The 23,640-nt window shown below is 34.6% G+C and overlaps 1 protein-coding gene across 2 annotated transcripts in view; it reads left to right on the forward strand.

Moving 5' to 3' along the window:
• Positions 1-384: 384 nt before the first annotated feature.
• Positions 385-23,640, forward strand: part of LOC142342723 (uncharacterized) — a 467,707-nt gene continuing 444,451 nt past the window's right edge. For both annotated transcript variants that reach the window (XM_075394244.1, XM_075394242.1), the window contains exon 1: positions 385-398. The gene's annotated coding sequence lies outside the window, so the exon portion shown is untranslated. The remainder of the gene's footprint in view (positions 399-23,640) is intronic.

Genomic DNA, 23,640 nt, shown 5'->3' on the forward strand with positions numbered 1-23,640 from the left:
AAAATCAATAATATTTCATGAAAACTCGCTGTACCAGGAACAAAGACCGTTTGAGGAGAACAAAGTCGTTATAAAGAGCAAATTTTAGTTAAATAGATAAAGGATGCGACTTGTTTATGGAGATATAAAGCTACAAGTTAACAGATATAAAATTGGCAAAGCTCAGAAGTCCATTGTAATTCCTAAAAACAAATTTTCTCGAAATTCATGGCCAATATAATTTTTTGAATTAAAGAGCAGAAGCTTATTTTCCTACTTTTTCCAAGACTATTTGCACCTGTTATTAGTAAGACTAGATCATAAGACTATAAAATAACTTTAAATACAAGCAGAACTAAAAAAAACTTCGTAAACATTCTTACAAAACTGCTGTGTTGAAGCCATTAAACTTATTAAATTTTAACTTCGAGGAAAATAAAAATATTCACTTTCGTCCCCTTTAAAATCAAAAATTTTCTTTGTAAAACCACAATCTCAAAATGACCACAAAAGAACAACAAAATTTGAAAAATATCTAAAACTCACAGAAGTGCTCTAAAACAAACTGCATAAGCCCTGAAGACATCTCTCAAAACTTTTAACTGACAAAAATTATCCTTTGCTTCAACAGAAAAACTAACTAGAACTCTCAGCGGTTCACAAAATTGATAAAAAAGTGTAAAATGAGAAAAAAAGACGAAAACCAGAACAAAAAGAAATAAGTTGAAGATTACTTTTAATTTTTTGAGAAAAAAATAAGTTGAAAGAAAAAAAAACCCATAGCTATATACCAATATTAGTTATAAAGTTCGTTTATATGTCTATAGATGGCCATTGAGACAATGTTGCCTTATTTTTAGATACGTGAGAGCTGCGATTACTGGAGCCATGAATTGAACAATTTGTCAGTAATTAACATAAAAAAACAAAAAAGTAAAATATTAAAAAAAAAAAAAATGGCATGATCAAAATAAAAGTTATAAATTTTCTGACCGTTAGAACACTTGAAGATGTCAATCTTCTGACTAATTATGTTGCGCGTCCAACAACTCATCCCAATCTTCCAAATAATTCCAAATTAGACCTATATAAAACAATTAATCTTTTTGTATAATTATCTGCAAAAAACTGCAAAAACTTTTTTCTAGAAGACTTTAATAGAGCACTGAAACTTGCTCTATTTTGAAGTTTTTGAGGAGATTTTTTCATTGGTTTTGAGGTCTCTTTTTTGGCAATTTTAGACAAAGTGGACCAAAATACCACATTTTGAGCAATTTTTGATGAAATAAATAAGAATATGGAAAGGTTATCAAAATTGTTAGCTGAAAAACTCTTACCAAACTCGTACCAAACAATTTATCAACGCTCTTCTATCTCTAACGATAACTATAACACTCTACTGTTAAAAATTTTTGATTTCCATTAGCAAAATTGATCCAAATTTCAGCAAAAGTTACAGAAAATGTGACTAAAAACTGTGGAATGTTCCCAAAAATTTAAACTTCGATCACTCCCTGTAGAAAACGAAATGCCGAAAAATCTTTTTTGTTCCATAATCATGGATGTACGTGCTTTTCAATGATAGCACTCATAACTATGTACGATGAATATATCGATCGGCCAAAATTGACTGAACAAAAAACCCATTTCAGTATATAGTTCCTCCCTCCCCACTAAAGTGGGGGTCGGAACAAAAATAAAACAATAACCGCACCGAAACTGAAAAAACTAAGTTTTTCAATAACTGAAATTAGCAAAATTTGGATTTCCATTTATACTCGCAAAGCTTCACTCGCTAAACTCAGTGATAAAAATGCACATGAAAAAGGCGCTCATATTTTCTTGCCCAGACTTAATTGCCCTACTTTTTTGTTCGCCCTTAGCTGAACTTAACTCTTGATTTATATTTCGCATTTAAGGTTAACTTATATACGATGTTAGAATATAGTTCTAATGTGAGGCAATTTTTCTTCGTCGTATGATTCTAATTACGGAAAAATCAGTCCGTATACCAATTTGACTCAGTATCTATCAATTTTCTAGCTAATTCGTTCTGTCGTAATCTTGTAAACAGTACACTACAAAAGTCCAAAAAGTAGTAAAAAATAATATGTGCAACAATGAAGTTGGAAGTATCAATGTTATATGGATTATCATTTTGTTTCTATTAATTACAGAATTTGCCTATGGCTTCTTTTTCACTACCTGCGGACAATTCTTTGCCTTCTGTACAAAAGATAAGCACTGCTGTAAAACTATGTGGCCTAGCGACTTCATGTGCAAATGTAAAGAGGAATTGCGACGCTGTATTTGTCCTAAAGACTAACGAAAGAATGTTGAAATGAAAAGAATTGAAGAAATGCGAAAATTGAGAACTAAAAGCGAAAATTATTCATTAAAGCCCCCAACCAACCCAATCCGAATCTACGCGATATTCAATTTATCATTTTAACTGGTGTGTTACATTGTAGAGTTACTGATTGTTTTTTCTTTAAAATCATCGTGGAAAAGCCTCCACCGCTCAAGATAAGAATTTCGAGGACACCACGAGTAACATTGATGTCAAAATTTTGGAGTTATTGGTATGTTGTTTTGTCATAAGAGATGAGAAAAGAACAGAATTGTTTCAGCAAAACATCTGTAGGGCAAAGTTTTCCGATTACAATTTAGTTGTTATTTTTGTTATGCGAAATAGTCAGAACCATTGCTGAAAAAACAAAGTAAGTGGAGTTTTTTACAGAGATTGTATGAATATTCTGCCTATGAAATTACCTTCCTTGCAATGTGCCTATGATTTAGAGACGGAAAATTGCTGTCGCACAAATGTCAGGATATAGAAAGAAGAGTTTGCCCGTACCCAACTCCAAGTGCGTTTCGATACTGGGCCAGTATAATTGCAATTCCTCATCCTTACTGAATCATAGACTGAATCATGTCACTTTTTTGACTTGTCAGACTTGCGTTCATTCTGATTTTACAATGATTACACTTTTGTCAAGAGCAAAAACAAAGTTACGTGCGGGGATCGCACCCACGATCTACCTCTCGCTAGACGTTCGTTCTTCTTCCTGCGCCACCGTGACTGTGGCAGTACTGGCTTTTGCGCCGTCAATATACGCTTGAAAGAAGCAAATTTCAAGCGAGAAAGCGAGCCAAATTTATTACATGGGATACTTGCATTTACAATTGCCGAGTACTGATTTACACTTGAAGTTCGGTACGGGTGCTCAAATTAAATTATTTTGTCCCAAACTCTATGAAACTGGGGTTAGGAAGATTAAGCGATCAAGCATGGCTCTCTTGGTCAGTTTTTGCAGATCTATTTTTTTCAGGAGACATTAAGGACTCGCTACTACAACAGAGCAACAGAATTCTTCATATTATTAGTTCTTCATAAAAGGCCCAAGTTACTCGATATTTTCATTTTCATCTTTTTTTCACGCAGTCAGACTAGCAAAATCTGTTGGTGTCTTGCGGCCAATTTTTCTTGGCAACCCTCTGCTATAGATTAAAGTTTTGAGAAAAATTGAAAATTACAAAAGTTAAATGATTACAAAAACCAAAGATACGTATATTGCTCGAAAATAGTTGGCAAATCAGTAAAAAAAAGGGTTGTTTTAAACAGAAATCACTAAATAAATCCACTTATGCCGCATATGAGAGCCGACGACATCTACCAATAATAAAAATACGAGATAAGACAAACAACAAGAACTTTTTAAACTGTCAAAGATATTATCTAACTTTTTAAAAAAAACTAACATTAATAAAGTCAAAATTGCGTACCACAAATCTAAACTAAACAAATTAGGCTGTATCTCACTTCAAAGAAGATGCGAACTGTTGCCACTTGGGCTCGATATAAAATCGACATAAACAAGAACAAATAGAAGCGAAATCGCCGCAATCATCAGTATTCAATTTGAAAAAGAAATGATTGAGTCTTATATAAGTTTTTAGGAAGCCAACTCGATCGGTCAACAGAGAAACGTGGAATTAAATTAAGCATTTGAGAGCCAATGGGACCTACCATTATTAGGAATAGGAGAGAGTACACGCAAAAGATTCTTTGACAAATACCTGATCTTGTACGCCCCCCAGTATTTTTTTGACCCCCAGTTACAAATTATATGCTGTTATATAGCACGTTACTATTTAAAAAAATAGAACGTGCGCCTGGGGGTCATAAAAATTTATAATCATTAAGCTGGGGGCTGAAACAGAATAGATCCCAAAAACATTTGTTAATTGAGTCCAAAATTCAATGTCTACTTTATGCAAACAGTATTTATCTCTTCAGAAAAACTCAATCAAAATCTAAGAAACTGCAAGTGAAGTATCAGCTAAAAATGAAAGTAACATAAGAGAAACTAACTGGTATTTCCAAAAAAGAAATGGGACTTGGCGCAATGAGACTAGACAGCAAGTCTACAAAAAAGAACCAAGAGGGCGAAAATGAAAAATAGACTCTTTTTTCAAAGTATTGGTTTTAAAGAAGCAAAATCTTTAGCTTAAAACTGAAACTGACAGATAAGTAATTTATACCTAAACTGAGAACCATTGAGACCTGTCAATAACCAGGATAAGTTGTAGGTCATAAGAAAGAAGGAAAAATAGACGCAAAAATAAATTTTTCAATTAAAATGTAGGCAAAAACGGTATCCAAGCCGCTGAAAAATTGAACCTTTTACGAAAAAAATATTAGTAGGATTACGTTCTATTGACATTTTTGATCTATTCTGTCCCCCCTCCAGCTTAGTGGGCTTATATCTTTTACGCCCCCCCAGGCGCAAGTGCTATCTTTTTGCACAGACACCATATAAATCACTGGGGCGGGGGCAAAACAGAACATATACAGTTTTTTTTCAATACGAATGAGAACCATCATTATTGTGGTAAATGCAATGAGAAAAAAACCTAGAAAATATACAGAAAGCCAGGTTTTTTCTGTAAACACATTTTCATTAGGTTTAATTTCCAACTAATTACTAACTGTCAATAATTGATCGATTGGAGGTTGTTCTGTTATGTATATAACATAGAGAAAAATTGCTTACATAGATTTTAAATAATACATCAACTCAATGTGATCAGAGAGATTTTTAATTGTCAAAAACAACGATGAGACCAAAACTGCCCGTGATATTGCTGCCGTTTCATTACAAACAAATAATTGTTTCTATGTACATATATAGACAAATTGACAACAAAAATTTCAATATATATAAAAAAATAAATGAGGAAGTTTTAGATATCGATCGTCTAACGCAAAAAAAAACGCAGCAAAACTTTAATTCTAAGAAACATCTCATATGAAAAGGAATAAAAACTATCTCTTTTTTGATGTTACTCAAAACTGGGTCAGCTAATTTTGCGTCTCTGCCTCCGGTTAATTTAAGCGAAGAGAAGCAAATTTCTCTTTTTCTTGAAAAAGACTAAAAATTGAAACTTTGGAAAAAATTTCAGATAGAAATGAACGATCAAACGGTTCAGCAGTCCTCCTCTACTTTTACATGCAAATCAATAACAGTATTTTTGACAGATTTAGTTTAGCAAATTTGACAAAAATTGAGCAAATTTTACAAAAGTTGTGATTAACAACAACGGATACCATCGGAATATTCACAAAATTTTAAATCTCTATAGGTTCTGGCGAAAACAAAAGTAAAAAATCTTATATATTTTTTTCTGCGCTGAAAGGGCTTTCTAGTTATACAACTAACAACACTCTACGATGAGTACATTGATACACCAAAATTGACTGAATAAAAACCCAGTTCAGCATATAGTTCTTCCCACACTATTGTGCCTCGAAACGTCTCGGTGAAAGTTTTTAAACTTAGAATATTTCGAAGGGCTAAGAAAGTAGCGTAACTGAATTCTAAGGAAAGTTTGGAAAAACTGTTTCATTTTTTGGGTATTCAAAGAGAAAGACACTTCTTAAAGTTTTAATTTTCAATCATTCTATTCTTTTTGTGCTTGAAACACTCTGCAATTATTTTGCAAACTATCTGAAGCAGTTTACTGAAAGCGAAGTTGAGATGCTGAAATAAAATTGTAACAATTTTACTTGTTTTTTTTTACTTCGCTCTTTGTTCACGACAATCGATTTTACAATAATAAACACATGGTAAATAAGAATCACAATCAACAGTATATTCAAATGGAAACAGATTTTGCGTAGCATTTTGCATTGAAAAAAAAATTCCAAATGAAGTTTACAGAAAGTTGACGTTGATTTTTTTTATCTTTATTTTTCCTGAAATCTTCTCTATAGAAAATGAAAATCTTTCAATAGGTGGTTCGAAAGAGTTCCCTACTATTAAACTCTTCCTATAACTTGAAACCAGAGTACAAATGGAACCATTGTTTGCTCTCCTGTGATCATAACAGCTTCTTGTCTTTATTCTACATAGAGCCTGTGTAGAATGAATCCGCTCAGTGTGGTGTGCTAAAAATTGGCGGAAATAAAGTTCAAGTTTAACAATGTCGTTGCTGAAGGAAAGTTAAAACTTGCTTTTCTGGCAAACAATTTAAAAGCTTTTGGCCCGATGAGAGCAATCTATAGCAAAATTACTCAACAAAGATTTATCTTTTCACAAATGCTGGTATTTCGGAAGTTTGAGAATGTGAAATCGACTGAAAAACAATGTACATTAACCAACGCATCCTGCATGTTTACTAAAAAAAATACGACTATCAAACCAATGTTGGAAATATCTGCAATCCATCTAGCTGGATTTGGACCTTGTTTTTTCATTCTAAATAAGGTCTTCTAAACTGAATGACTTCACTTCCTTGATTTTTGTTCATAGCTCACATCTGTAATATTCAGAAGTCAAAATGTTCGATCAAGACCATCTTAAGCTCTGTAATTATTTGGTGAAGGTCATTCTCTTGTTAGTGATTCTGGAAATGACTTATGGCTACTATTTCAAAACTTGTGGACAATTCTTCGCCTTCTGTTTAAGTGACAAGCACTGTTGTGGAACTATGTGGCCCAGTGACCTCACGTGCAAGTGCAATGTGACAATACGACGCTGCGTTTGTCCGAAAGAGTTCTAAAAACTGTTCCTCAAAGCACAAATAAATTTAAATCATATCAATTGGAAGTGTCTAGAATGAAGTTAAACTCATTTTTGACTCAATCTTTTGTTTAGACGATTGATGAACTATAGCCGAGCGATGGTTGAAGTTAGATGTGATATGTCACTGTGCAACAATAAGTTGATAGAATTTTGTTGACAGTTTCAAAATGACGATCTTCAAAATCCCTCACAATGTTGCCTAAACTGCTCTTATCAACTTTAATAGAAAACAAATTTTTGTCTGCATTATTTCAATTTACAGAAATCTGGAATCTTTTAATATTAATGAAAGAATCTGGAAGATAACTTCAAACGATTGTGTTTTTGTACATAAAATCCCAGAGGGAAAATTGAAGATATAGTCTCTGGCGAAAACAAAAGTAAAAAATCTTTTATATTTTTTCTGCGCTGAAAGGGTTTTTTATCTATACAACTAACAACACTCTACGATGAGTACATTGATACACCAAAATTGACTGAATAAAAATCCCAGTTCAGCATATAGTTCTTCGCACACTATTGTGCCTCGAAACGTCTCGGTGAAAGTTTTTAAATTTTGAATATTTCGAAGGGCTAAGAAAGTAGCGTAACTGAAATCTAATAAAAGTTTGGAAAAACTGTTTCATTTTTTGGGTATTCAAAGAGAAAAACACTTTTTAAAATTTTAATTTTCAATCATTCTATTCTTTTTGTGCTTGAAATACTCTGCAACTATTTTGCAAACTATCTGAAGCAGTTTACTGAAAGCGAAGTTGAGATGCTGAAATAAAATTGTAACAATTTTACTTGTTTTTTTTTACTTCGCTCTTTGTTCACGACAATCGATTTTACAATAATAAACACATGGTAAATAAGAATCACAATCAACAGTATATTCAAATGGAAACAGATTTTGCGTAGCATTTTACATTGAAAAAAAATTTCCAAATGAAGTTTACAGAAAATTGACTTTGACTTTTTTATCTTTATTTTTCCTGAAATCTTCTCTATAGAAAATGAAAGTCTTTCAATAGATGGTCCGAAAGAGTTCCCTACTATTAAACTCTTCCTATAACTTGAAACCAGAGTACAAATAGAACCATTTTTTGCTCTCCTCTGATCATTAAAGCTTCTTGTCTTTTTTCTACATAGAGCCTGTGTAGAATGAATCCGCTCAGTGTGGTGTGCTAAAAATTGGCGGAAATAAAGTTCAAGTTTAACAATGTCGTTGCTGAAGGAAAGTTAAAACTTGCTTTTCTGGCAAACAATTTAAAAGCTTTTGGCCCGATGAGCGCAATCTATAGCAAAATTAGTCAACAAAGATTTATCTTTTCACAAATGCTGGTATTTCGGAAGTTTGAGAATGTGAAGTCGACTGAAAAACAATGTACATTAACCAACGCATCCTGCATGTTTACTAAAAAAAATACGACTATCAAACCAATGTTGGAAATATCTGCAATCCATCTAGCTGGATTTGGACCTTGTTTTTTCATTCTAAATAACGTCTTCTAAACTGAATGACTTCACTTCCTTGATTTTTGTTCATAGCTCACATCTGTAATATTCAGAAGTCAAAATGTTCGATCAAGACCATCTTAAGCTCTGTAATTATTTGGTGAAGGTCATTCTCTTGTTAGTGATTCTGGAAATGACTTATGGCTACTATTTCAAAACTTGTGGACAATTCTTCGCCTTCTGTTTAAGTGACAAGCACTGTTGTGGAACTATGTGGCCCAGTGACCTCACGTGCAAGTGCAATGTGACAATACGACGCTGCGTTTGTCCGAAAGAGTTCTAAAAACTGTTCCTCAAAGCACAAATAATTTTAAATCATATCAATTGGAAGTGTCTAGAATGAAGTTAAATTCATTTTTGACTCAATCTTTTGTTTAGACGATTGATGAACTATAGCCGAGCGATGGTTGAAGTTAGATGTGATATGTCACTGTGCAACAATAAGTTGATAGAATTTTGTTGACAGTTTCAAAATGACGATCTTCAAAATCCCCCACAATGTTGCCTAAACTGCTCTTATCAACTTTAATAGAAAACAAATTTTTGTCTGCATTATTTCAATTTACAGAAATCTGGAATCTTTTAATATTAATGAAAGAATCTGGAACATAACTTCAAACGATTGTGTTTTTGTACATAAAATCCCCGAAGGAAAATTGAAGATATAGAAAAAATCTTTTGTTCTACTTTTCTAAATTCGAATGAACTTTTTTCTCTTTTATTCTTTTCTTAAATCAGCCTTCATCTACTGGAGCAACAAACAGGTGCTTCTTTTTGGTTCAACTAGAAGCAGTTGAATTGTATCGGGGTACTGCCCTTTTTACGAAGAGAATTATCCGTGCAGAATAAGCATTTGATCTGTTTTTCATGGTGGCCGCCGTATTGACCGACAGGGCGTTTAGCCGACAACCAAAAAATGTGAGAAATTTAGCCGACAATATAAGTAAAATGAGCGATAAAACTAATTCTGAAACTGTGATTGGCCAATTTAAATCACTATTTCGTAAGCGGATAAATATACCGTCAACTAGCGTAACGAAGGTCTATCTGTGGTTGCAACCTCCCCCCCCCTCCCACCGTCAGGGGGGTTGCGGTCACGGAGAGGTCAAGTGGATCGCCACCCGACAGGACACCAAAGATAATGGTCCGCCGAACTACTGATTTATAAACCAATAAGACTTTCACTTTCTTGACCAATTATGATAAAACTGTCGGCTAAACTTTCCATTTTATCCTTGTCGGCTAAACGCCCTGTCGGCCAGTTTTCATGGCACCGCTTTTCATCGATAAGTTGACAGGATTATATTTGAAACGGCGCTAGTGAAAATGGCAGACGTACCAAAATATAGAAATTTTACTGCTGGCCAATCACAATTGAGGAAATAGAAATATAGTTTTCTGATTGGCTGATTGCTCAACAAATTCTGCATGTATCAAAATAGGATATGCGTGTTAATGTAAAAGTGCTCAGAAATCACGATAAGTCGAAACAGAAAAATTATACTTTTTTTGGGGAGAAACTGGTCTCATGTTCGGTTTTGATAGATTCATAAAAAGTCCCAGGGGCCGCTGAGGCATGACCATGGCCCGCGAGGCATTGCCAGATGCGGTAAAAACTATAATCTAGCATTAGGCTATGTCCAATTTAGGCTAATTGACCGCATAAAAGTACAGTGTTTTAAATTTCTCAACCAATCACATTCGGTGAAATTTCTACATTTTGGTACCTCAATTTTTGAAGACGTCACCATTTGAAACAGAAAATGTTGCACGTAACAAAAGCAATATTTAGGTCGGAAAAGTAGATTATTAGAAAAAAAGTAATCGCTCAAATTGAAATTTTGCAAAATAACTTGCCTATTTTTGAGGAATATTTTCAGTAACGACCCAATTTCCGTTTGATCTGAATTTCATATGATTCAACTCTAATAAGATAAAATTTGAAGGCTTTAATTTGTAGTTAAATCGCAGAACTAATTCTGGAAAAAAGTTCAGACAGGGTTTTGTCAGTTTTTTGTTGAGCAAATTGATGCGAAACGTGAACTGAGTTAAACAAAAAGTGTCGAACAAAAAAACTGTTGAATTCACAATGCAAATACTGGCAGCAAATGCAGGTTTTATTACAGTGAAAACATCAAATTGAACACACTTCACTTGTGACTCAACTTAGCGTTTCCTGCAGGAAAACTGACAAAATTTTATCTGTGGTTTATCTCCGCAAGTGCTCCTCACTTTGTTTTACAATTTAGAAGAGTTGTATTTTTATTCGTTCACTGTTGATGCTAATAAAATTCAGAACAACATGATATCAGTTTGGCGCTGTAAGTGCTGAGAGCAGGCAATTCACCACCTAGAATTCGATTTTAAAGGTTTAATTTAGTTAATGAGTGGAAATAATTTTGAACAGCAAATTTTTTTGAAGACAAGTGAGAAAGTTAGGTGTAGAAATTTGCACTCAATGGTCAAATATTTTTGGGTACGCGCCACCTTCTGAAAACAGTTTTTCTTCCCTTCAGCTCATTTCTTTGTGCCAAATTGGTGTCACTATTCGTCATAACAATTATTCGAGCTGTTTTGATTGTTCTTGTTAAAAAATGATTTTTCTGCATTATATTTGAACAAGTTGAAGTCCTATATTGGTTTTTAAATTTTTCTGTCGATTGTTCTCGCCGTATATTTTCGTATTCTGATAGGTTTGAGCCTGATCATTTCGATGATTTCAGTTTTTCTGGTGCATATCTTTTTTAGGTGGTAATTTTTGAAAAAGCTGCGACTGATTTTGAAATTTTTGCTTTTTTGCACTTCTTTTACATGTAGCTGCAGTGTTTTTAATACCTTTAATTTCATACATTTGTTAAATAAAATAACATTTTTAATTAAACTTGTCTCAAGTTTTTTGCTTAGAACGTAGCGGTATTATGTAGCGGTAAGCAGCGGGTCCTGGATTACTTACTACATGGTCCTTCAAGTGTAGCAAAATGTCTATTGGAACACATCTACAGTTTGCAATAAACGAATGCATATCAAAAAATGTTTTTTCCCGATGTACTTAAAAAGCATATGTAACTCCAATTTACAAAAAAGGTGATCCACTGGAAGCAGAAAACTACCGACCAATTTCAGTTACACCAGCTCTTGCAAAAATTTTTGAAAGACTTTTGCTCCAACAAATGCTAGAACATGTTGAAAAGTATGAAATAATCAATAAAAATCAGTTTGGGTTTCTGAAAAGAAAATCTTTGAATGATACAGTAATATCGTTGACAGAATCAGTGAACAGTTTGTTAGAAGAAAACGAAACCGTTGTTAGTATTTTCTTGGATTTGGCCAAATCTTTTAACTCAATATCTCACAAAATTTTTCTCGAAAAATTAGCAAAATATGGATTTAGTACGGAATCAATTGCAATGCTAGAATCGTTTTTATCTAACAGAAAACAATGCGTAAAGAACGGCATTGAATAATCGAACTGGGTGACAATCAATCACGGAGTACCTCAAGAAACAGTTCTCGGACCTTTAATTTTTATACTTTATATCAACGATTTCCCAGAAAAAATGAAAAAAAGAGAGGACGTTTTACAGTTTGCAGATGACACATGCATTATTTGTCATTCCAAATCCGATGAAAATCTCTTATGTGAAATTAACAGTGTATTTAAAAATACTGAGAGTTATATGAGGCAAAATATGCTAACTTTAAACAGAGATAAAACAGAAATTGTGATTTTTTTTCAAAAAATGGTGAATCAAAAATTGAAAAATTTCATTTTAATGGAATTTTCATAGAGCCAAAAACAAGTTGTCGTTATTTAGGTATAATGATTGATAACAATCTAAATATTGATATTCAGCTAAACAAAACGTTAACAAAAATGGCAAATGCTATTAGGTCAATTTACTTAGTAAGACATTTTCTACCATTAAAAGCAAGAATTGGGCTGTTTAAATCACTTGTTTTGTCCCATCTCAATTTCAGTGCCATTTTTTTTCAATCGTTGTCGGTTATGTCACTTCAGAGAGTTAATAGACAAATAAATTGGGGAATAAAGGTTTGCCACCTGCGCAAAAAGTTTGACAGCGCAAGAGCTCTATTATTGAAAGACAAAATTTTACCAGCAGAGCTTTTCATTAAAAACGTTTGTCTTCTTAAATTTTTTGACCTCCTCTCACAATACAAAGACAGCAGTCGAGAAACCAAAAACTCCTCATTCAAGATATTTGAAAAGTACGAACTGACCAATAACTCCAGAACTCTCCAGTACTTTCCAAAGAATAAGTGCCAATCCAAATGGAGTGACAGATCACTGATTAGAATTTTTTCTAGGAAGTGGAATAATTTGCCAATTGAAATCCGAAAAGAGAAAACTAAAAATAAATTTAAGGAAAAACTAAGCAGCGAAATGGTCAAACTGCATGAACGTGTTCCAATAGATAGACAAGTAAGAGGCTTTAGAAATTTGTCCTACTGAAGTATAAAGACCAAACTATTCATATATTTACGAGGCGATTTTGAAAATGTAAATATTTAACCAAACGTTTTTGTTGTGGTTATAACTTTAAATGTACATTTTTGAAGATTTAAAAAAATTGATATAGGTCAATATTATTGATTTGATTTTATTCTCATGCATATTTTTATTGTTTTCATCATCTGAATGCTGATTAAGATTCAGAGTGGATCTTCAAACAATAGTTGCATGAAGAGTAAATGTATATAATTGAGAAGGGAGATGTCTTCAAGTGTTTGTTCTTTGGTAAAAATTTGCAAGCTACTCTATGGGGCGACTTTCATTGGATGACTTTGCTGAAAATTGAGAGAAATTATTTTTGTAGATTGCGCAACTTGCGTATATTGCACAGCGTAAATTCGTTAGCTGTTTATTGCATAACAATTTTAGCGGAGGATTTTGTTCTTGTGTTACTTTTTTCATTTCAATTATAGTTTAATCGTTTCCTAGAAAAAGATAAAAGTTTGAGTAAAGATAAAGATTATGAAGATAATATTCAAATAAAACAAATCTCAATAAAACCAAAAACTTTTTGTTTGCAAAAGGTCATTTTTTGCGATGCATTTTACAAAACCATTGAAAGGCCATGATAAGTAGTAACGTATACACCATGGAAGATCGGGGGGGGGGGGGTTGTCATCCCATGTAAGAGATAGGGTTGTCCTGAGGACAACCCTACCTTTTGCATTGGGAAGGACAACCCAACCCTTTACATGCGCTATGACAACCCAACCCTTTACATGCGCTATGACAACCCAACCTTTTGCATGGGATAGGACAACCCAACCTTTTACATGCAGGGACAACATAACTTTTACATGTAACAGCCGAATTATTATCCAAACATTTTACCCTTTTATTGAGGGAGACTTGACTGAAAGGGATTAAGGGGATTGGGTTACTGTCTAGAAATTACCATTTCTGAAATAGTGCGCGATGACAACAATTGCTACGGTGGATTTGGATAGGATTCATGAGATATACAAGAAAGTGAAAAAAGAATATTCGCAATACGGTGAAAGATTTTTGTATTTTTTAGCAACTTGCTTGTATTTGGATCCTGACCTCGATTTGGAAATTGCATTGAAATTGAGACCGTATGGCGGATTGATTGGGATTGACAATTCTTCAGTAGACGTTTATTTCAAAAATTTTAAAATTTTAAGACTACATGCAATCCTTCACGACGCTTGTGGTTTTGTGTATGAGTACAGTGAAAAGGGACCCGGTTATTCATACGTTTTACCCTGTCCAGTCACAAATGAATATGTGGGTCATGTGACTGGTATTACTTTTTGTTTTTACTTAAAGACTTTCAAAAACCGTTTATTCAATCGATTGGAATGTTGACTGCAAGAGTGGTTGTTCTTGACTTTGAAGGCTTTCGAAGCAAAAAATCTGATTTTATTGTGAAAGAGCTAGCCATAACTTGTAAAAACTACACGGATACAATTTCATTCTCGCCTCCGCACTCATTAAATTCTCTTGCTTTGAGTGAACAAAAATCTTATCAGTGGGTTTCAAAATATCTTCATGGTTTGGATTGGGAGAAGGGAGATTACCCATATTGCTATTTAAAACAAATTCTTCAAAGTGTAGTGCTTCGATTTCCTCTATCAGATTTTTAAGCGAAGGGTGTATAGAAAACTGATACGTTGCAAAAACTGCTTCAGAGGAAAGTTACCAACCTTGAGGATTTGTTATGCCCCAAAATTGAACATTTGAGTTTCTATCGGGAGACCCCAATTTGTGACTTGCATTCAACTACTTGCCCAAAACGACAGAAAAACAAACATTGTGCGAGGAAGAAGGCTCAATTGTTCTACTACTGGCTGATTCATGAACAACCGTCGATCGGAAAAGACAGCACCGTCTGTACTCCAAGTGAATTTGTCTCCAAATTTGATCGTTTAAAGTTGCTTAACGGCTGAAAATCAATTGAGTGTTACATTAGTCAAGGAGGAAAAAATTGACAGTCGGGGACAAACTGTTTTGAGGAAACAGCAAGTTGTTTGCACTGGAGCCGAAATAGAATCATTCAAAAAATATCTTTCACTTTTAGAATATTTTCAACTGTATCATGTCTATGAAAGAGAAAATGCAAAGAATGAATCTAACCCCTTTACCTATGCCCAAGCGGTCAGTTCCAGTGCAAGTGCCTCTGAACGATGAAAATCTACCTAAGGAAATTAAGCAGCTTGTGGAACAAGGTTGTGTGGATTCAGTTACGTACTACGGGATGGAGTATGGCATGAAAGCAAGCTACACAGTTGCTTACAAAAAAGAGGACAAAGACTCTCATTATACAACTTATAAATTTTTTATAGTAGACTAACAATAATCATGTTGATTTTTAAATTTAATTATTTTGTTTGAATTCATTTTTGAAAAAACGTTTTCTCCATGAGTTCAACTGCGGATCAGTTAGATTCGGGAGGTGGCATAACCGATTTGGTTTTTGATGAGAATCAACAGGAAAGGAGATCTTGGAGATTTTGCAATTCAAGAGTACCACGATCAGAAGTTGTTTATTTCACTCAAATTTTCATTATAGTTTTTCTTATTGCAGTATCTCTCATCAAGTTGGTATTTTTTCAATTGGATTGTGAGGAGTCAACATTTTGGTTTTCGCTCCTCTCTTGCACAGTAGGCTACGCACTTCCAAACCCAAAGCTATGAATAAAGTTATTTCAACGAGCGATCGACTCTTTATGGCAGTGTCTGGTCCATCTTGCTGTGGAAAAACTGAGCTGATTTTCAAAATGTTACTTCAAAACACTTTTTCACCAAAATTTCAATCCATTTTTTATTTCTATCAGCATGAACAACCAAAATTTGAGTCCTTAGAGAGAAAATTGAATATACAGTTTAAAAAATTTACAAGTTTTGAAATTATCTCAGAGTTAGAAGACTGTCTTCTTGTTTTTGATGATTCATGCGAAGAAATTTTTAACGATAAAGAGTTTTCAAAACTTGCGACTGCAGGTCGTCACAAAAATATAAGTGTTATTTACGTTAAGCACAATTTATTCCAACAAAGCAAGTGGTCGAGAACAATCGACTTGAATACAACACACATTATTTTATTCAAATCACCACGTGACGTTCAACAAATTGGTTTAATTGGTCGACAGCTCAACAACACACAATTTCTTAAAGAAAGCTACGAGCTAGCTACCAAACTGCCTTTTGGTCATTTATTAATTGATTTAGACCCAAAGACGTCGGACGTTTTGCGATATTGCTCAAATATTGTGCCTCCAGGACCATCAATTTTCTACTTACCGTCTGCGAAAGCTGTAATAACAAATCTAACAAATGAAACAGAGAGAACTATGTATGCTGCGGCAAATGCTTCAGTCAAGCGACATCAACTTAAAAAAACTGATAAAAACAGCTTCTAAAAACTTTATTCGATTTCTCTGCGAGTGTTTTCTCAACGTAGTCAACGGTAATGTTGAAATTAATAAAAAACTAATCGAAAATCACGAAAAATCATTTCGAAAAATATTATCCAAACAAACAGGTTTGAGGGAAAAGAAAAGAATTCTTGGCAGAGAATCAGAACTGTTAAAAACCGTTGGTCTTTCCTGTTATTTCTACTTGATGAAATCATAATGCATACAGAAGAGTTCATTTTAATTCCAAAACGAATGTTTATAACAAAGCAACCCCAAAAGAGCGAAATTATTGAAAACCCACAATATAAAAACAAAGCTATTCAGTTATCACTTATGCAACGAAACAAGCTAAAGGAAGATATAGGAAAAACGGACAGAGTGATCCAAACAGATCCAACAAATATTGAACGAGATGTAGATAAAGCAGATAGAGTGGTCCAAACAGATCCAACAATTTTTAACGAGGAAGAAAAAATGGAGGCTTTTAGTGATGATAGTGAAATGGATCCAATTGTTACAAAAAAGCCTACAGTTGAATCATTTGAGTCGATTATGAAAAACGTTAAACTAAAAGAAGCTCACAAAGTCAAACATGCAGAAATAGTACTTGATTTTATTCTCCAATCAAACCAAATCACTATTGGGGAAGAGAGCCAACTAATTTACATTGACAATAAACCCACGGATGTACAAGTTTCATCTTTTTTGTATTATTTGCAACAACCAACCAAGAAAATTGATCAAGAGGCATATTCAAGAATCTTGTTAGTTCTTCGACTTGAGCCTGATCTCGTCTCAAACACTTACGCCAAGCAAATATTGGAAAGCTATGAGAGCGAACAAGAATTTTTCCCAACGCAGCAAAGTCCGCAAACAGGACGCGGTACTTCAAAACGAACCACAACAGAAAAAGAGAAAACAAACGAAACGACAAACCAAAAAAAGACCAATCAGAAAAAGTGGTCTCGTTTCGTCTTCTGAGAGAAAAACATTAGAACAACTGTACTCGAGAGGTCCTGCATCGTTTGGAAGCTCAAAGCGATTACAAAAACACAGCAAAATGTCATTAGCAAAAGTCAAGTCTTATTTAGATACCAAGCCGTCCTTCACAAAATACCGCTCGCATCGAATGCAATTTCCCAGACTAAAAGTGATTGTGAAAGATATCAATGAAATTTGGTCATTGGATTTAGCATTAGCATTTGTTGACAACCTTGCAAAATACAATCGCGATGTTAAGTACCTTTTGGTAGCAGTTGATTGTCTGTCACGGTACCTTAGAGTAGAGCCAATGAAGACAAAATATGCAACAGAAGCAGCTAATGCATTAAAAAAAATGATCAAACATAAACAACCCGAGAAAGTATGGGTTGATGATGGAAAAGAATTTCTCGGAGCTTTCAAAAGACTGTGCAACTCACGAGCAATTCATTTGTATAGCACATTTAGTGAAAAAAAGTCTGTTTTTGCCGAACGGAATATTCGTTCACTGAAAAATATCATTCATAGGTACCTTGAAGAAAAATGGACATATTCGTACATTGACAAATTAGAAGACTTTGTGAAAACGATAAATTCACGTGTTAATCGGATAACTAAGCTTGCACCAAACAAAGTTACAAAAAAAGACGTACCACGGCTTGTGTCCTTGAGCGCTGAAACAACTGTTTCCCAAAAACCTCGTTTCTTTGTTGGAGATTTTGTCAGAATTGTCAAAAAAGACAAAGCTTTCAGAAAGGGCTACGAACAATCGTTTACTGACGAAGTTTTTGAGATAACAGATATTCAGACATTATTTCCGCCATCATATTCCCTCATTGATGCAAACAAAGAACAAATAGAAGGAAAATTTTATCAATCAGAATTGCAGCTTGTTCGTGTAAAGGAAAATGAGTAGAAATCGTTTTGACGATGAGTTCACTGTGCATGTTATTTCATCCGCTTCTATGCAAATATTTGGGTCAAATACTCTGGATTCTTTTCGCAATTTTTTCAATGATGAAATTCAACTCTCTGGTGACTGGAGGGTGGCTCTTAGTGAAATAATTTTTCCGACAAAAATTGAGCACGTCGGGAAATTAAGGGATACGAAGACTCGCAAAAAATTTTGTCTGATGCTAGTGTCATTTCTCGACCTTACAATGGAGAAAAACTGTCCTTCATGACTGGTAATTTTGACAATATTAATCAACTTCTGGGTACTATCAAGCGAACAGTTGGATTACCCAATTTTTCGTTTCGAGAAATCAAGAGTACTGGAAAATACGAAATAATTTTTGGTAAATATGAAGGAATCACGTTTCCTAGTGAGGAAATACCTAGCATTGTGGGCTTTACCGGAATTCCAGATGGACGCGGTGTACATATTGGTTACAAAATGGATTCAGTTACATCAAATAGATTAATGAAGAGTGATGAGACAAAAGCATACTTTGGAGAATTTCCTGCTGCTCTTTGCGCGGGAAAGCACCTAATATTCATTTACACAAACATTATTGAGTATCAGTATGTGGATGACGCAAAAGCTCCGTTATTGCGTGTCATTGATTCAAAACAACGTCTGAAAAACGGTAGCGTGTGCGAACTTGAACCAACACATCGAATTGTTTTTTCAAATTTAGACTATAAAAATTTGTTATCAAACACTATACAATCAATTTCAATTGAGCTTCGCACTGAGACAGGACAATTGGTTCCTTTTTCGGGAACAGGTAAAGTTATTTTAACTCTACAATTCAAGAAGTTTTCTGACTAGTATGGATTCCTATTATGCTAATCAGGTAACATCATTGCCGCACTTCTCCGGACACTATAGACAAAGGGGAAGTGGGTTTGGGGCTTTAGCAGCGGGAATTGGACGCGTTGCTTTACCATTGGCTCGACGTTTTATTTTACCGGCTGCAAAACGTATCGGGAGAGAGCTTTTAAAACAGGGTGTTCCCGAACTTGTAGATGTAGTCTCAAAGAAAAAGTCACCAAAACAAGCCTTGAAAAACACAGTCTCAAACACTATCAAAAAACAAACAGGTGGACGAGCGCGACAACAACGACCAAGGAAACAAATTGGAAGCCGTTCAAACAAGTTAACAAAACAGCGTAAAACCTCGTTCATTTCAAAGTCAAGAGCTCCAAAAAGAAGTCGATCAGATTTTTTTGCAAAGGTGAAAGATGATCGCTAATTTATTACCATCCGAGGCAACTCACAGTTCCCTCGATCTGTTCGAGAAACCATCACTCTTAGTAACATTTGATGGAAGTTTTTGTCAAAAACTGGGCCCGGTGTATAGCCCCAATGGTCCAATGTTGGAATTTGAAGTTGCTGGCGATAGAAACAACTTTATTGATTTACAAAAAATATTCCTCGAAGTCAAATGTAAAATTGTTCAGTCGTCCGAAGCAAATTTAAAATATGACGGTACAGCTGCTGCAGATGTGACTAAAACTGACGCTCCCTACTTTTGCAATAATGTGCTGCATTCACTGTTCTCTGACTGCACAGTGTCAGCCAACGGACTAAAAATATCGAATGCAAATGGAAATTATGCTCACAAAAGTTTTATTGAGACTGAGTTTTCACACAACAAAGACGCAAAAAACACTTGGTTAGCTTGTCAAGGCTACTCGTATGAGGAAAATCCGGGAGCCTTATCAACTACTAAAGTAAATAGAAGAAAAGCTTTAGTCAGACAGTCAAATGAATGCACGTTTTACGGAAAGGTTGCAGTCGACTTTTTCACATGTGATAGGCATCTAATGAGTGGTGTATTTCTTCGGATTGCTTTGCGAAGATCAATTGATGACTTTGTTATTATGTCAGATGATGCCGCTAAGCATTATAAAGTGAAAATTGTCGAGGCAAATTTGTATGTGCGCAAGATGACTTTGAACGATGACGTCGTGTCGGCCATTGAAAAAACCTTGCTTTCCAGCCCGGCTTCCTATCCGTACCTTGAAACCCTAACAAAAACATTTTTGGCTTCTACTGGTCTGCACAGTTGGAAACAAGAAGACATATTTGCAGGGAACCAATCCGAAGACTAGCTTTATGTCTGAACACAAACGAAGCTTTTCTCGGTAACAACAGACAGAATCCATTTCATTTCCGAAAATTTGATTTGGAACAGATTTATATCTATCGAAATGGAATGCCAGTCGCTGATAGTCCAATATCAACAAATGATGACAAACGGCTTTACTTCAATACAATATCAGACTTAGCCTATATTGACAATGGTCATGGCATAAGTTTGACGGACTACCCGAACCATTTTATTATGGTTTTTGACTTGACCAGTACTCAACAAGCTTCTCACGATTTTATTCATCCCGAGCTAACAAATTGCTCAATTTCGATCGAGCTGAAATTTTCGGCTGCCTTGCCCAACAATATTGAAATATTCATTGTTGGCGAAAAAGCTAGCACTATTTTTGTGGATTCTGCGCGCCGGGTTTCAAAAAATCACATTTTAACCAACTAATGGATGAAGATGACATCAATGACCTAATTCAAAAATGTAGAAAACTGAAATACAAATTTTGTGGTGTATTCGCTGCAAACAACTTTCCCCAAAAATTCCCCAAAAACAGTTTTCTCATCGTAAATGCTTCGCCCTCGAACAACCCTGGTACACACTGGCTTCTTCTATGTAATCGAAACAAAAAAATTATTTTTGCGGACCCCTTGGGACAATCGATTATTGCCTATAGAGACTTATATCGCAGACTCTCTGACACTAATGCACAAATATGTCAATTTCTCGAACATCAACCAATTCAGAGTCAAAACTCAGAACTGTGTGGACTTTTTTGTATTTATATTGCGCATATTATATTTAGTAAAAGACAAATTGTAAAAATTAATGATGTTCAATTGCTTCGCTTTGCACTTCATATGATGTTTTAAGATCTGTTGAATAAAAATTTTTTTTTTTCAAAATTTTATTTTTTCTTCAAATACAAGACGAACAAATAGTAACTCAGAATCAATATCTAATTTTCCATAACCACTCACAAATATGTCCATAACTTTACAAAAAGCACCAGAATGAGGACCACTTAAAATGTTTTCAACTCGTTTTAAAGTTTCTGTACAAATTTGATCAGTTTGAGTTTGTTCATGGCCGGTTTCTGCTGAGATGGTATTGTGGATTGTTTTCTGTGCGATTCCTGTAGTTTTTGTGGCCGTCGTTTTTGTCGTCGTCAACATCTTTGCTGTGTTTGAAATTGGAAGACGCTTGTGAACCGTTGCTGGGTCAATTTTTTCTCCTGTTTTGTCATTGAAGTCAACGGCTAACTTCAACTTTGTAAATACTTCTCCATTCGTTTCCAGTTTTGAAGAATTTGAAAATAGGTGTTTGAAAGTTGTGAAAAGACAGGGGACAGCAAAAGATTTGTTTTGCTTTGTACAGCCAATATCAGTTGAACTATCAATCAAAAGGTGAAAATGGTTAGTTGCTATTTGGCAAAACTCAGACTCAAAGTGAGGACAAACTGCATAATTATTCAAACTCGTAATGTCTGTTGGCTTTTGATCAACAATTTTGAATCTAAATTGTTTCCGAAATTGTTCGAAATAACTTGGAGAACGTTCATACATTGCTTCCACCATCCTTGCTCTCGAGCTTAGGCCTTTTATTTGGTGGCGGTTTTGTTGAACAGTCTTTTGATGATTTTTCTTCTGATTCAAGTATCTTCTCTGCCGTATTGACCAAACTCCCAAATTCTTGCAGAGTTAACGAAATTCTCTGTTCAAACTCGTATTCTTCTGCTGCTTTTTTAAACAGTTTCAGAAACACATACATTCCTGTCTTTTCATAAGTTTTCAGCGTTGCCCTTATTAAACGCTTATCAGTTTTGGAAATATCAAAATAACAATCTCCAAATTCTGTATCTTTAGTGGAAGTGAAAGGCATAGTGTGCAACTTGTTTTTATCACTTTCAGGTACTCTAATGTGTAAAGATTCAAACTAATGGCGGCGGCAAGTTGGGATTAAACCAGTGTAGTCATTTTGTCTCATTAAATCCAGCTGACATGTGAATACAGAGTCAAGTACGCCTATGGCGTACTTGATTCTGTCTCTTGCATTCACATTGGATTGCATAATTAATTTCAGATGTTACCTTAGATAAGGTTTCCCTACTGAAATGGTTGGTGGTACCACAAAAACTGAAACAGATGTGACCCTAGGTGTGACGACCACAGGTTGAATTTAGCGTGAACCTGCAGAAAATTCAAAACAGATGTTAACCTAGATAAGAATTGAAACCAATATAATTCAACTGGTTATAACGTTATAACACATGAAAGTTAAAAACAGATGTGACCCTAGGTGTGACGACCACAGGTTGAATTTAGCGTGAACGTGCAGTAAATTCAAAACAGATGTTAACCTAGATAAGAATTGAAACCAATATAATTCAACTGGTTATAACGTTATAACACATGAAAATTAAAAACAGATGTGACCCTAGGTGTGACGTGAATAAAACGTTGAATTTAGTGGGAACGTACAGTATTAGTAATTCAAAACAGTTGTTAACCTAGATAAGAAATGCAATGCAAAGTTAACTTGGTTTCTACGTTATATTAATTAGAAATTAAAAACAAATGTGATCCTAGATAAGCGGTGTGTTAAAAACGTATTTGCACTACTAAAATGATTGCGTTCTTTTCCTTTGGTTCTTCTTGCTAAACAGTCAGTCTCTACTTGAAACCTTTTGGTTCCTCTTGCTAAACAATTTCACTCTCTACTTGAAACTAGTGTTATTTTTTGATCGTTATAATGTCTGTAAAAATTCTTTCTGAATCTGCAATTTCCCGAGAACGAACTCTTGTTTATCAGACATTGTACGAAAACTTTGTCGTCTTGATTCAACAGAAAAAAATTGGCGATGTTTGGACAGTATACCAGCATTGTCTAATTCCAAAACTCTTTATCAATGCAATTGCAGCTCTACCTAACAAAACGGAGCCTTTTGAGAGCAGCATTATTACTTCGGGTGGGTTATTGCCTCCCAAAACTACGCCTGCTTTCGAAAATCACGATGTTGATACCTTGACAGACGAAGTGCGGAGGATATTCTATCGCTACGATTGTGAGTGTTCCACTTTGTGAAAATCAACTCGGAGTTTATCGAGCATGCGACGAATTAGCAGGTATGTGGG

The sequence above is a fragment of the Convolutriloba macropyga genome, chromosome 7 (genome assembly GCF_964194025.1).
Source record: "Convolutriloba macropyga chromosome 7, txConMacr16.3, whole genome shotgun sequence".
Taxonomy (NCBI): domain Eukaryota; kingdom Metazoa; phylum Xenacoelomorpha; order Acoela; family Convolutidae; genus Convolutriloba; species Convolutriloba macropyga.